At 42.1% G+C, this 14,259-nt stretch overlaps 1 protein-coding gene across 10 annotated transcripts in view; it reads right to left on the minus strand.

Annotated features, from left to right (window-relative positions):
* FNDC3B (fibronectin type III domain containing 3B) overlaps nucleotides 1–14,259 on the minus strand; it is a 321,836-nt gene that overhangs the window by 204,307 nt on the left and 103,270 nt on the right. The window lies entirely within an intron of this gene.

A 14,259-nucleotide genomic window follows, 5' to 3' on the forward strand; every position in this document is an offset into this window, starting at 1 on the left:
ATGATTCACAGAGATTATAGCAAAATTCAGGACTGTTAACATCCATGTTATATAGGTAAAAAATTTCTGGCAGCTTGTCTTTTTTGTACCTACCACCACCACTTACAAACATTGTTTTATAATGTGGACATCTTTATGAGACAATTTAGAAAATGAGATTTTACTTGTAGAAAACAATAAAAATTTATATAACTTTGGAACTGAAGTTTAGTGTACTAAAAAACAAAGGCTCATTTCCATTCCACATAGTACACAGCATGAAAATTCAATCTAAGTTTATAAGATATTGCAATTGTGTATGTATAGAAACAAACTCCAATTTGGTCTAAAACACATTCAATTATGAAACAAAAAATATATATATAAAGCAATTCAACAGTCCTACTTAGATTTCCAGTATCAATGAAAGAAACTGCTTGCTTCACTTTTCCTCGAAACCCTTCTCCTCCCCCACAAAATTAACTGAAACAAGGAATTCACTTCTGGGTAAGCTTTTTTTGTAGCCTTAAGAGTGCACTGTGGTTTGCTCAATGATGGGATTTGGGGGTCAAGGTCAAAAAACAAGAAGCATGTTAGTTCTAGCACAGAGCTTCATTGTGGCTCACAGCCATACCATAACTAACCACATCCTACTTCCTTTAATGTATAATATCAACCCCCTGAAGGAACAAATGCTAACAATGAATGCAAAGGAAAAAAACACACATAAAATTGCATTATAGACACTCCCCACCCCCATACCCCTCAAAACCACAGGTAATAACAAGCTCTGGTGAGAATATGAAGAAATTGAAAAAGCTCATACGCTGTCAGTGTGAATGTAAAATGGTGCAACCACTTTAGAAAACACTCTGGAAAGTTCCTCAAAAAGTTATAAATAGAGTTAGCATATGACCCAGCAATTCCACTCTTAGATATATACCCAAGGGGAATAAAAATGTATGTCTACACAATAACTTGTACACAGATGCTCCTAGCTGCATTATTAATAATAGTTAAAAAGTGGAAACAACTCAATTGTCCACCAGTGCATGAATACATTTTAAAAATGTGGTATATCAATAAAACAGAATATTTTCTGGCAATAAATATAAACTATTGATACATGCTACAAAATAAACAAACCTGAAAAATTATGCTAAGTGAAAAAGCCAATCACAAAAGACCATATATTTACTATATTATTCCATTTTTAGGAAATGTCCAGAATAAGCAACTCCACAGAATGAAAAGTATATTAGTGGTTCCCTAGGAATGGGGATGTGAGGGGTTCAGGGGAGACTGTTAATTGGTAAAGGGTTTTCTCAAGTGATAAAAATGTTTCCAATCTGGTTGTGGTCACAGTTGCACTTTAAATAGGTGAACTGTAAGGTTTGTGAATTATACCTCAATAAAACTATTATAAAAAATTACATTACAGGTGATCCCTGCCATAAATAATATACAACAGTCCTCTGGAATCCCAAGGTTTTGGTAAACACGTGCATGTATCAATTGAACTTCAGCTCCAAGCCTGTGAGAAATCTAACCAGTCAGAACCCTAAATGCTGCACAAATGACTTTGTTTCCAATTCTTGGTATATTTGTAATTAACAGGTTTTAATGTTATCCATCAGTTATTGGGCAAGAAGCCTTGGTAGCCTGCAGAATGCACTAAATCTGGTATATATGCAAAGCAGTTTCTTCTATAAGTGACCCATAACTGCTTTTCTGCAGTCATTTTCTAGGACTCTCCACAAGAGGAAAATCTGAAACTCACTAAATTCGTTAACCAGAAGGCTTCCTTGTGCTTTCTTGACTTCATAGGCAGATTTTTTTTCCAAACCACACTGGAAAATAACAGGATTGGAAAAGTGATCAGTTGGTTCACATTCCACCCTACCAGTATCCAAGAGGCTGCCCAAATGTGGACGTGAAATTAAAACACTGCCAATGTCGTTTGATCCTGATTCTAATGAGAGTTCCACGTAACAGTTAACAATGAACACAATTATGGAAATACTGTACCAAGAATAATCAGTGACAAAAACAAGGATGAGACTTATTTGAAGAAATTTCTAAAGGTAAAAATCAAAATCACTCCTGGCTCCCTCTTATTTTAGTGACCTTATTTTCACTTCTTTTAAATGTATATCAATATACAGTATGCATATTTGTAAGTTGCCTACAATCCTTTCAGCAGTAAGTTGGGATGAACACCAAAAGCCAAAGGTGAAAATAGGAATTTCTTCCATTGTTCTGGATATATAATAGAGCCAATATAAATGTTTAATAAGTTTACTCTTATTGGCTTTTTTTATTTTAGAAACCTCATAAAAAAAACCAAAAGCCAACATTAAAAAAGTTTTATATTCATCTTTATAAACAATTAGAGGCCTGGTGCACGAAATTCGTGCACTGGGGGGGGGGGGGGGGGGGGGGCGGTCCCTCAGCCCAGTCTGCACCCTCTCCAATCTGGGACCCTTCTGGGGATGTCCGACTGCCAGTTTAGGCCTGATCTCTGCAAGACTGGTCCTCACCACAACTGCCCTCCCTCCCCTGCTGGCCTGATCGCCCACAACTGCCCTCCCCAACCAGCCATCTTGTGCCCACATGGGGATGGCCATCTTGTGTGAGGGTGTAACAGTCAATTTGCATATGACCTCTTTATTAGATAGGATGAGCATAACTCCCGAGTCCATCAGGCGGACATTTCTGATTTATAGCCAAGCTCTTCATTTCTCTGTTCTATGACAACTTTGAAAGGAGCGGCTGATATTATCCAGAAGGCGATTTTCAGCATCTTTAATTTTTAGCAGCTCTTCCATAAGACTTAATATGACTTCTTAGAGTTGGGCTGTACACCTCAGAAGATGCTAACATAAACCAACAACAAGTACAGGCTGGTGACCATAAAGAAGAACAAAGCCATGGAGAAGAAACCTGTGGAAATGCAAAGCCAAGCCCTGGGGATGGGGAGAGTGGGGGGAGACAGGGACAGATCCTCCCAGGCAGGTGGAAAGTCCACTCCATAATAGACAAGACAAGGCCCAGGGAGCACAGCCACACTTCAGTCTAACTTCAGGCACAGGACTATGAACAGAGGGCCCCATTCAAAGTAGCTGGACAGGGGCATACTTTTGCGTAGTGTGTAGTACTGTCTAGCAATTATACCCAATGCTGCCTACAGATCAACAGAATAGAAACAGAGGACTTGGAAACAGACACACAAAACTATACCCAAGTGATTTTTAACAAAGGTGCAAAAGCAAGATAATGGAAAAAGATAGCCTTTTCAACAAATGGTACTGGAGCAATTAGGCACTGATAGGCATAAAAGAAGAGGAGGAGGAGCCCTAGCTGGTTTGGCTCACTGGATAGAGCGTCAGCCTGGGGACTAAAGGGTCCCAGGTTCGATTCCGGTCAAGGGCGTGTACCTTGGTTGCAGGCACATCCCCAGTAGGGGGTGTGCAGGAGGCAGCTGATCAATGCTTCTCTCTGATCGATGTTTCTAACTCTCTATCCCTCTCCCTTCCTCTCTGTAAAAAATCAATAAACTATAAAGAAAAAAAAAAAAAAGAAGAGGAGGAGGAAAAATAGGAGGAGGAGTTATAGCTGTTTAGTGATAAGATCAAATGCTAATAAGGATGAGGAGAATCTGGATCATTCACACATTGATGGTAGGAATGTAAAATGGTCTAGACACTCTGGAAAAGTTTGGCTGTTTCTTATAAAATTAAATAATGCAATTATAATACAACATAGCATTGTACTCTTGGGCATTTATCCCAGAGAAATGTGTACACAAAAACCTGTACACATGTGTTCATAGCAGTTTTATTTGTAATTGCAAAAAACTAGAACTAGATGTCCTTTAACAGGTGAACTCTGACTACCCATGTCATGGAATACCACTCAGTAATAAAAAGGAACTATTCGTACATATAATTTGGCTGGATCTCAAAAAATTATATACTGTAAAATTTCGGTTATATGATATTCCTTAAGAAACAAAATCATAGAGATGGAGAACAGTTTGCGGTTGCTGAAGGTTAGGAATGGTGGGAGATATAGCCTTTTGGTGATAGAACAGCTCTTAACTGTGGGCGTGACTACATAAATCTATACACGTGCGCACAAACAAGTAAGTGTAAAGCAGGGGAAATGTGAATAAGCTCTGTGGATTGTAGCAATGTTAATTCCTGGTTTTGATATTGTACTATAGTTATGCAAGATGTTACCATTAAGTAAAACTGGGCTAAAGATGCATGAGAATCTCCCTGTACATTTTTTCCAACTTCCTGTGAGTTTACAATTATTTTTTTAAGTTTAATACCAGGAGCTTTGAAGTTCAAATTCTGGTTTTGCTACTTACTATTGTGCATACGTAATTTGGCCATTCTAAACTTTTGTTTCCTTATGTTTTAAATAAGGATAATAATATTAGCTGGCAGTTTAATATGAATTAAAAAGAGGGGTATTTCATTTTAGATAAATGGGACCAGATGGCCAAGTATTTTTCAAGAATGATGCCTATATGGTACTGCGTATATGATTAAATTACACACTATATCTATAATATTTTATAATCAATTTGTAAATGTGACTTTTCTTATTTGTAGACAAAATTAGGTTTACATATAAGAGCATTTTAGAACAATAGCCATGCCACCAGGTAGATTAGAATACTGAGGGCAGATAAACTTTCTATAGTCCAGAATCTGATGAAATACTCCTCAAAAGGTTAAGCAAACATTCTACACGGAAAAGCGATTTGACCTGGAATTTGATATGGTTCATTTCCACATCAAGATCAGATTAATTAGTTGCTTTTTAACCAAATAAATTCCTGTTGCTTTGGAGAATGAGATCTAAAAAAAAATTCAAAAGTCAGCACCAGACATTTTTTGTCACTACAGATCCCTTCCACAGTAAGGCTTTCCAGGTTCAATCAGCGGACAATACACAAAAGCCTTCAATTCTTGGCTGGCAGTGTGACACCCTGGGGCCTCCTCATCCCCTCTTGCAGTATAACGGAAATTCCTGTGCCCATCTGTGCTGGCAGCCCCAGTAAGGCCTGCCTGCTATAAGCCTCCCAGTCTTCAGGCAATGATTCTGCACTCAACCCTAACACTTCCTCCTACCTTCCTCCAACACCAGGTTGAACTGCAGTTGGCAGTTGCCACTCGGAGTGGGTGGCTAATGGTGGGAACAAAAGCAACTCTTAAACAGATTGGGTCAAATTATATTTGGGGAAGAAAAGGAGAAAAGTCAAGACACCAAACAAATGACGGCTTAAGTTCTTTTATTCAAAACAATTGTATTAGTTTATGCAATTGGTGGCAGAACATATGAAATTAATGAACACTTTTTTTAATAAAACAGAAAGACTTGGTAATGTGGCTTTGCAAGGACTCTGAAGTTTCATTTAAACAAAGAGTGTCCTGAAAATGTATAATGCATAAATTATCTCATTACCATCACACAAAAGAATGATTCCCCCCCCCCCCCCACTGCCTTAGCTTCCTACTCACAGTTGTATTTGAAGAATAGTTTTACCAAGAAATAGTTTTATTCATTTGCAAAAAAAAAGAGTCTCTGGTTATTTTTTCCCCCAGAATGAGTTGAGGAGGGAAAGGCATATCATTACATATACAGCACTTCTGCAATGAAACAGGATTAAGAGGTAAAAGTTCTCCCCTTCTAATCCTTCACAAAGTGTAAACCCAGCCTACAACAGCAGCAACAAAAAACCATAAATGATTTGAGCAGCTTTCTAATTTCACCCTTGCATAGCCTATAAAAATCAAAACCTCCTTAAAGGAAATCAGATGACTTTACTGAAAATATAAGTAGACCTATTACACATTTAATATCCCATCTTTTCCATTCCATTTGTATCTTGCTTGCTTTTTCCTGAGAATTCATGTTATGAGCAAAAACTTCTGTTTACTGAGCTGAGGGTAGTAATCTGGGGAGCAACCGGAGAAAGTGGCTTGCAGGGAAGGCGAAACACTGGAAAATACGGCCAACGTAAATGATTTCCAAAACCTGTAAGTCCAAGTCCACCTACAAACAAGACCTGCGAGCTATGCAGGAAATCCAATACTGAACCCGGAATGAGGTCCTATAACTAGATCTGCCTCAATTTTGTTCCATAATCTAGGATACACGTTTGAAAGGAAGAGCCTTCAGTACTTTTTAAGCATGGTTATTTTTAGGTTTGGTTTAAATTACAGAAACTGGGTATGGAAAATTACCAAGAGAACTCAGTCAAAGAAGATCCTCAAATACCCAGCAAGGCAATAGAGAGAATGGGGAGGGCCTCTGCCACAGAGACTGGAAGAACTTTCTCAGTTTTCTGGTCCTTTCAGGTCCTGTGAGCACCCGCATTCAGGATTCTGCTTTGGAGATGGCCAAGCGGTGTGAACCCTCACTTTCTTTACTGCTGCAGCATCCCCAAGTGATTGCTGGGTGGCTTCTGGCACATAGTGTAACCAGTATTCCTGGTGTATCATTTATTTATATAACTCACTTGAATTTGTTTAGTGGCAGAGAGACCAGGAAGGCTTTTTTAATAGCTAACAGAAATTATGAAGGCTCAAAAGCAAAAGACAGATAAAAGAACTTTTATGCTAAGGCACTTATAATATTACTAGAGGCCTGGTGCACAAAAATTTGTGCACTCGGGGGGGAGGGGGTCCCTCAGCCCGGCCTGTGCCCTCTCCCAGTCTGGGACCCCTCGGGAGATAACGACCTGCTGGCTTAGGCCTGCTCCCGGGCAGCAGAGGGCAGGCCCAATCCCTAGGTGCAGCCCCTGGTCGGGCTCAGAACAGGGCCGATTGGGGAGTTGGGGCGCCGCCCCCTGTCATGCACAGAGCAGGGTGGATTGGGAGGTTGTGATGCCACCCTCAGTCACTCTCAGGGTAGGGCCGATTGGGGGGTTGGGGCACCGTCGCCTGTCACACTCAAGGCAGGGTCGATGGGGAGGTTGCGGCGCCACCCTGTCATGCACAGAGCAGGGCCAATCAGGGGGTTGGGGCACTGCCCCCTGTCACTCACAGAGCAGGGCCCATCAGGGGGATTGGGGCTCTGTCCCCTGTCACACACAGAGCAGGGCCAATCAGGGGGTTGGGGCGCTGCCCCCTGTCACGCACAGAGCAGGGCGGCTCAGGGGGTTGGGGCGCCGCCCTCTATCACCCACAGAGCAGGGCGGATCAGGGGGTTGGGGCGCCGGCCACTCTCACATTCAGGGCAGGGCCGATGGGGAGGTTATGGCTCTACCCCGTCACACACAGAGCAGGGCCGATCAGGGGTTTGGGGAGCTCCCCCCTATCTGGCACAGAGCAGGGCTGATCAGGGGGTTGGGGCGCCTTCCCCTGTCACGAACAGAGCAGGGCGGATAGGGAGGTTCTGGCCCCTCCCCCTGTCACACACAGAGCCGCAGGGTGATCAGGGGGTTTGGGCGCTGCCCCCTGTCATGCTGATCCCGGTGCCAGGAGGCCTCGTGGCTCCGCTGATCCCGGTGCTGGGAGGCATATTACCCTTTTACTATATAGGATAGAGGCCTGGTGCATGGGTGGGGGCCGGCTGGTTTGCCCTGAAGGGTGTCCTGGATCAGGGTGGGGGTCCCCACTGGGGTGCCTGGCCAGCCTGGGTGAGGGGATGATGGCTGTTTGCAGCTGGTCACACACCCTTCAGGGTGGGGGTCCCCACTGGGGTGCCTGGCCAGTCTGGGTGAGGGGCTGAGGGCTGTTTTCAGGCTGGGGGTGACTGAAGCTCCCAACCGCTCCTTTTTTTCTTTTTTTTTTTTTTTATTCTGGGCCAGCTTTAGCTTTGAGGCTTGGCTCCAGTTCTTAGGCCTCCGCTGCTGAAAGTAGGTTTCTGGCCTTTGCTTACAATGTTGCAATCCTGCTGGCTGAAGCCCGGTGGACTAAAACAGGTTTCTGGGGTTTTGTTTAGTTTCTATATTTGTTACATAGTTGCTTAGAGTTGCAGCTCAGAGGCCTGCAGCGGCAGGCGGGGAACGTTGGAGCCCTCCATCACTGAAGCAAGCAAGCCTCATATTAGTTTCAAGCTGCCTGGCTGCCGGCCGCCATCTTGGCTGGCAGTTAATTTGCATATTGCCCTGACTAGCCAATGGGAAGGGTAGCGGTCGTACGCCAATTACCATGTTTCTCTTTTATTAGATAGGACTAGAGGCCCGGTGCACGAATTCGTGCACAGGTGGGGCCCTAGGCCTGACCGGTGATCAGGTCTAGTTGGGGCCCTCTTGCCCAGTCCTGATCAGGGCTGGGCCAATCAGGGCCTGCCGGCCAGGGGGAGGAATATGGGGAGGGACCGCAGGAGGTTGGCTGGCCACAGGAGGTTGGCTGTGGGAGCGCACTGACCACCAGGGGGCCGTTCCTGTGTTGAGCGTCTGCCCTCTAGTGGTTAGTGCGTGTCATAGCGACTGGTCGACCAGTCATTCTGGTCGTTTGGTTGTAACGGTCACTTAGGCTTTTATATATATAGATAATATTACCTAACAAACTGACCTACCTGAGAGGCAAAACTTCCTCACATATAATATGAGAGTGGGGGATCAGATCAGTGGTTTTACAACATACTTGTATACAAGGGGTATAAGGTGGCCAGGGAGAAAGTTTGAAGGGCCACTACCAGGAGAAATATGAGCAGGTGTGCCTCAGGCCCTCAGTCAGCTCTACCTACATCTGCTTGGTAGAGTGGGCTTCCATGTAAGACTGACTGAAAAAAGGGTCTACAATCACTTTTAAAGATAGATGAAGCCATTGAAGTCCCAGCTCACTCTAACATTCCATGATAGCTTGACTTTTTTGGCGCTATCAGAGGTAACAAGGAGCTGTACTTGGACCTTTTCAAATCAACAAATTCCAAGTACCAAGCAGTGATTGAAACATAAGCCAACCCTGAGCATCAATTTAGATGCTGATGCCACTGGTGGGAGAACCACGCAACACGATTTGCTCCTGAACGGTTTCTCACAGTTCTTTCTCCAGTTCCTACCAAGCTGAGAGAACTTGTTCCATCAAGATACACACTCCAGTTCTGTTCTGTTTTGTTTTTTAATGTCTGCCTTGCAGGAGATGTCTGGGACCTCGTCCTCCCACCAACCTCTGCGACAGTGTGGCCCGTGCAGCCCAGTCTGGCCTCCGAAAGCATCCTCTCCGATGTCTGTGGCAGACTGGGTCTCACTCCAGAAGTAACTCCTGCTGATAAGAAACTCTTCCTATGGCCAAGCAAATCACTGTTTGATTCTTGCAGCATTCTTCACTCCTGTTTTTCTTCCTCCTCCTCCCTTCCTATAAAAAAGGTGTCTTTTAAGTCTATCTAGAAGGAAACCTGAACAGCGAGGCGCTTTCCCCTCTTAATTTGTTCCTTATCCCGCTGGTGATTCATGCCCTCCCGCTCCTTCCTCAGCACACTGAGGCGGCTCTGTTCTGCTCAGTTGTGGGAGGCCACGTCAGCAGGAAACAGCACTGGCTGCCAGGTCACATTCAATACTGTCTGGAGCAAGTCAGCGTGCAGCACCCGCAGGACAGAGGCTGCTCTATGGCTTCTCCCGAGTGAAGGGAGCGCTCAGCCTGGAAAAAAAGGCTGGCCTCTGAGCGCCACAGCGACGCGGCCCAAGCCCAGGGAAGACTCCAAACGCCATGGGTTAGAGTTTCCCCATTTCTAAATGTTCCCAAATATCTCCAGCTAGAGAGTTATTGGTCTCCCTTCTCCTTCTTTTCTTAGAGGGCTTTCTGTACTGCATCCAAATTCATATTTGGAAAAGGTTGCCAGAAGCCAACTCAAACTTCATCGTGGCTTTCTGGCTCCTGAGTCTGACAGAGGAAATTCTGCACATCCAACCAACCAATCTCAGCCTGACCCGCACTGAGTCAGGACAGAAAACCTGACCTAAGGGGCAGACACACAAAGGCATCACTATGGGTCTCTTCTCTTATAAACACACACAGTAAAAACAGTAAACAAATAAGGCATGCCAGATATCATCATGATATCTCACAGGATGGATTCATGTCAAGAATCACCCCACACACAGAGAAACACGCAGTAAATGACAATACCATATTTAATGTAGCTGGCTTGGTAAGTTCCAAAATAAATCCCGCTCATGTAAACCAACATGATTAAGATTAACAGGCTACAATAAAATAGTAAGGCTCCTATGCATGGGGATATGGAAGTGTTTCTTAAGTTGCTGCAAGAGTAGACCAGGGAGCCTGTATAAAGAAGAAATGTGGCCCTAACCGGTTTGGCTCAGTGGATCGAGCGTCGACCTGCGGACTCAAGGGTCCCAGGTTCGATTCCGGTCAAGGGCATGTACCTTAGTTGCGGGCACATCCCCAGTAGGAGGTGTGCAGGAGGCAGCTGATCGATGTTTCTTTCTCATCGATGTTTCTAACTCTCTATCCCTCTCCCTTCTTCTCTGTAAAAAAAAATCAATAAAATATTTTAAAAAAAAAAGAAGAAATGTGATTTTTCTCAGGAGCCTCCTAACTTGATAACTTCCCCCTCCACTCTTAAAAGTGGACAGCCCAAAAATCAAATCTTTCTCTCCCCAAATGCCAGGTTTCCTAAAGAAAACATCCCTTCCTGTGGAGGGTATGAATAAAAGAAACAGGAGAGAAGGGAGATGAAGACAGGGAGAGTGGCTCATACATGAAGGAGGGTGTCCGAGTGAGAGACAGGCCCAGGATGGAGAACAGAATAACACAACACCAACACTGCAGACACAGCAAAGGCTGTCTGCTCCTTTCTGGGAGGCACTGAGCTACCAGGTAGGTAGAAGGTGTTAATTACCCCCAAGCACACACAAACCCAAGTGCAAACGGGAACATGTACCTTCCAAGAAGGCATTAGGAGCAAACCAGAGAAGGAAGAAAAACATACAGGGCGGGAGATGACACGTAGCTGTTGCATGAACTTTTCCATGAGGAGGAACTAAAGGCCAAGACAAAATCAAGGCACTTAGATATTCAGTGATGTAAAAGGTAATCCTTTTCATTTTCCACCATTCATATAAATGAACACCAACAGCACAACTGATCGGTCAGTCACTTTATCAAACCTGGTCTTCAGACAGAGATTGAGAATCTTTACGTGGATTCTCAACAGAATCTCCTTAATGGGGGAAATAGAAAATATTAGATTCATCTACCTATTAATTTACTGAAAACCAAGTTTAATTGCCTAGCACAGACTTTACATAGATCCATGAAAAAAAAAAAATACCCTGATAAATTACAATAAATCTTTAAAAGCATCTCAAAAAATTAAAACTACCAAATTTTATATACTGAGTGTACATCTGGAATAAATTTAAATTAGCAATTATATAAGGGAAGTATTTAGGGAAGATGGTCTAGATCCAAAGGTAATGTATTTCTTGGTTAACACTGTAGGCACAAAGAAAAAAAGTAAAAGAGAATAAGGAAACTAAATATTTTCCATATAAGTGTTAGAAGCACATGATAAATTTGCTCAATTGGGTTATGTTGTTTTTAATAGGATAATAGTGCAACAGCTGACACACAGATGAACAACAGAAGAGCCTTGAAAATTTTTAAACCCAAAATGTAGTTTTTTTGAGAGTTAGACATAACAGAACAGACACAAGTGGCAACATTGGCAAACACACTGTATGTGTGTATATGTATGCATACGTACACATATAGAAAAAAATTGGCCTTTTGGCATAATGAGACATAGACATTTGGTGAGAAGCTAAAATTAACAAAGGGCATTACAAGATTATGACTTGCATATAAATCCTCCAGGCCATATTTAGAAGGGATAATGTCTAAGCAAATTAGTCATATTTTAAAACTGAGAAGTATAGAGAATAAGCTATCCCAGACATGCATACACACAAAATGATTATGCAACACAAAGAAAACCCAAATTGATTTGTAATTTTCAAGGCCTAATTAAATCTGAAAGAGAAACTGAAAACTAAGTTAGTGTATTTCATTGATCCCATGTCATCTTTTTCCTTATTTTAACATCTCCTAAAAACGGAAAGCAGCTTAACATACAGGGCAAGTAAGTTTAATTGATAGTGTTTTCTCTTTTGTAGAAAATAATGACTTTTCAAAAAAAATCAATGGCATACTAGATTCAATAGAATGATAGCAAATGACCCTATGAAATCATCGCAAACAGGACAAGTCTGTGTGCTGTTTTACAGATGAGACAAGCAACAAGACAATCTTATCCTGTTCATGGATAAGAGGTGGACACCAGGATCCTTCAGCTCAGGCAGTACAACAGGGATGAGCAAGTATCACTTTTCATGTTTTTAGGATTTCTTTCCATTCACAAATAATTCAATATCCTAAATATTGGATGCCATAAAATAAAACCCACCAAATATTTTACTGAATGCAATGTAAACGAAATATGCCAAGTCTATCTTTAAAAATATACTCGGTACCAATTAAATCTAAATCTCTGAAAGTAGGGACCCAAGCATTGTTGTTGTTTTTTCAAATCCCAGGTGACTCAGCTGTGCAGCCAAGGTTGACAACAAGTAATGTAAAGCACCTGGCTTGCACAGACACATCAAAAAAACTATTAAAACAAGAAAAAAACACATATCGGTGATTTTCTTTCCCTTTTTTGTTACTATTCAAGATTAAATTATGCTAATAAAATTTTAGAGAAATTAATGAAGTACCTAAAGAGCCCTAAATGATAATTTAACATCTCAGTTTCAAATAAACAACCTAGATAATTAAGCTCTTGAAATCTGCCCTCACTTGAACCTATTTAAGTAAAATTCTGGTCTTTTCATGAATTAAAGTGCAAGAGAAAAAAAGAAATTGAGAGACATGAAGAATTTTAGAAATGATCTGGTTCAATCCTCCGATTCTGAAGTGAGAAATGTGAGGCCCTGGTCAATGAAACTAGATTGAAAGGAGAGGAAGTTAAACCACTATCAGGAGACGCTCTCCCTCTAATTGAAGCCAGTAAGTTTTGTCAGGTTTCTTCCGTCAAAAGGGAAGAGAGAAATTAACAATATAATCAGCTGATTTGTATTGTATGAGTTCAAGTCCAAAGACCATTGATGTGAACCTAAGTCAATTTTTTAAAAACTGCACAAAACAGAGGGTGTGTGGAAGGTGTACAGTTAAAATTTGTTGACACAGGGAAACGGGCTTGAAATAAATTTAAAGAGGTCAGATTAGCAAGGCTATTATGCACTTTATGTTGAGCCATTTCCTATGTCTCCTAAATACATTACCCAGAGCTACTTTTCAGCACTCTGGCTCAAATTCTAAAGAGTCTCATTTTCTCAAAAGTCTGTTTTGTGGTTAATTACTTGCCTTCTGACTACTCTGGTGATAGCCAAGAAACAGGTAGAATGCACCTGTTGTTCTTGAGTTTCATCTGAGTTGGAAGCTGACATTCTATTCACCTCTAAAGAATGTTAATTGCTGATACCAGCATGACAGGTGCAATGAGTATTAAAATGATCAATGAAAACTCACAGAACAGCAAGGGAAATCATCTCCAGCGGTCTCAACCTGTGGGTCGCGACCCCTTTGGGGGTCGAATGACCCTTTCACAGGGGTCGCCTAAGACAGTGGTCAGCAAACTGCAGCCCCTTGAGTGTGGCTCTTCCACAAAATACCACGTGCGGGCGCGCACATACAGTGCGATTGAAACTTCGTGGCCACACTCAAGGGGCAAAAGAGCCGCATGTGGCTCGTGAGCCACAGTTTGCCGACCACTGGCCTAAGACCATCGAAAAACACATATATAATTACATATTGTTTACAGTAGCAAAATTATAGTTATGAAGTAGCAACAAAAATAATTTTATGGTTCGGTGTCACCACAACATGAGAAACTGTATTGAAGGGTCGCGGCATTAGGAAGGTTGAGAATCACTGATCTAGACTCTAGATTCTAGAGGAGAACATGAGAATATTCCTCAAGAGCTGTAAATTTAATTACTAATAATTGGTCTGGAATTCAACAATTTGACCCTTAAAATAGATTTTTAAAACAGGGCACAAATTTCTAAATTTCTACAACGGTGCCCTGTCCATAGGAGGAAAAAAAATAATATATATAATCCTGTTTTCCACGTTACTATGGAGTCATTCACTACCCCTAACTGCCTCTCATGGATAACTTCTCCTCTTTTCTGAGGGCAATGTTCCTCTGCTCCAGATCCTTGCTGGTGTAGAATCCTATCTATTTTGAATTCTAAGTCACTTCCTTTCCCCCATTTGATGCTTCAAA

The sequence above is a fragment of the Myotis myotis genome, unplaced genomic scaffold (genome assembly GCF_014108235.1).
Source record: "Myotis myotis isolate mMyoMyo1 unplaced genomic scaffold, mMyoMyo1.p scaffold_m19_p_2, whole genome shotgun sequence".
In the NCBI taxonomy this organism is placed as follows: domain Eukaryota; kingdom Metazoa; phylum Chordata; class Mammalia; order Chiroptera; family Vespertilionidae; genus Myotis; species Myotis myotis.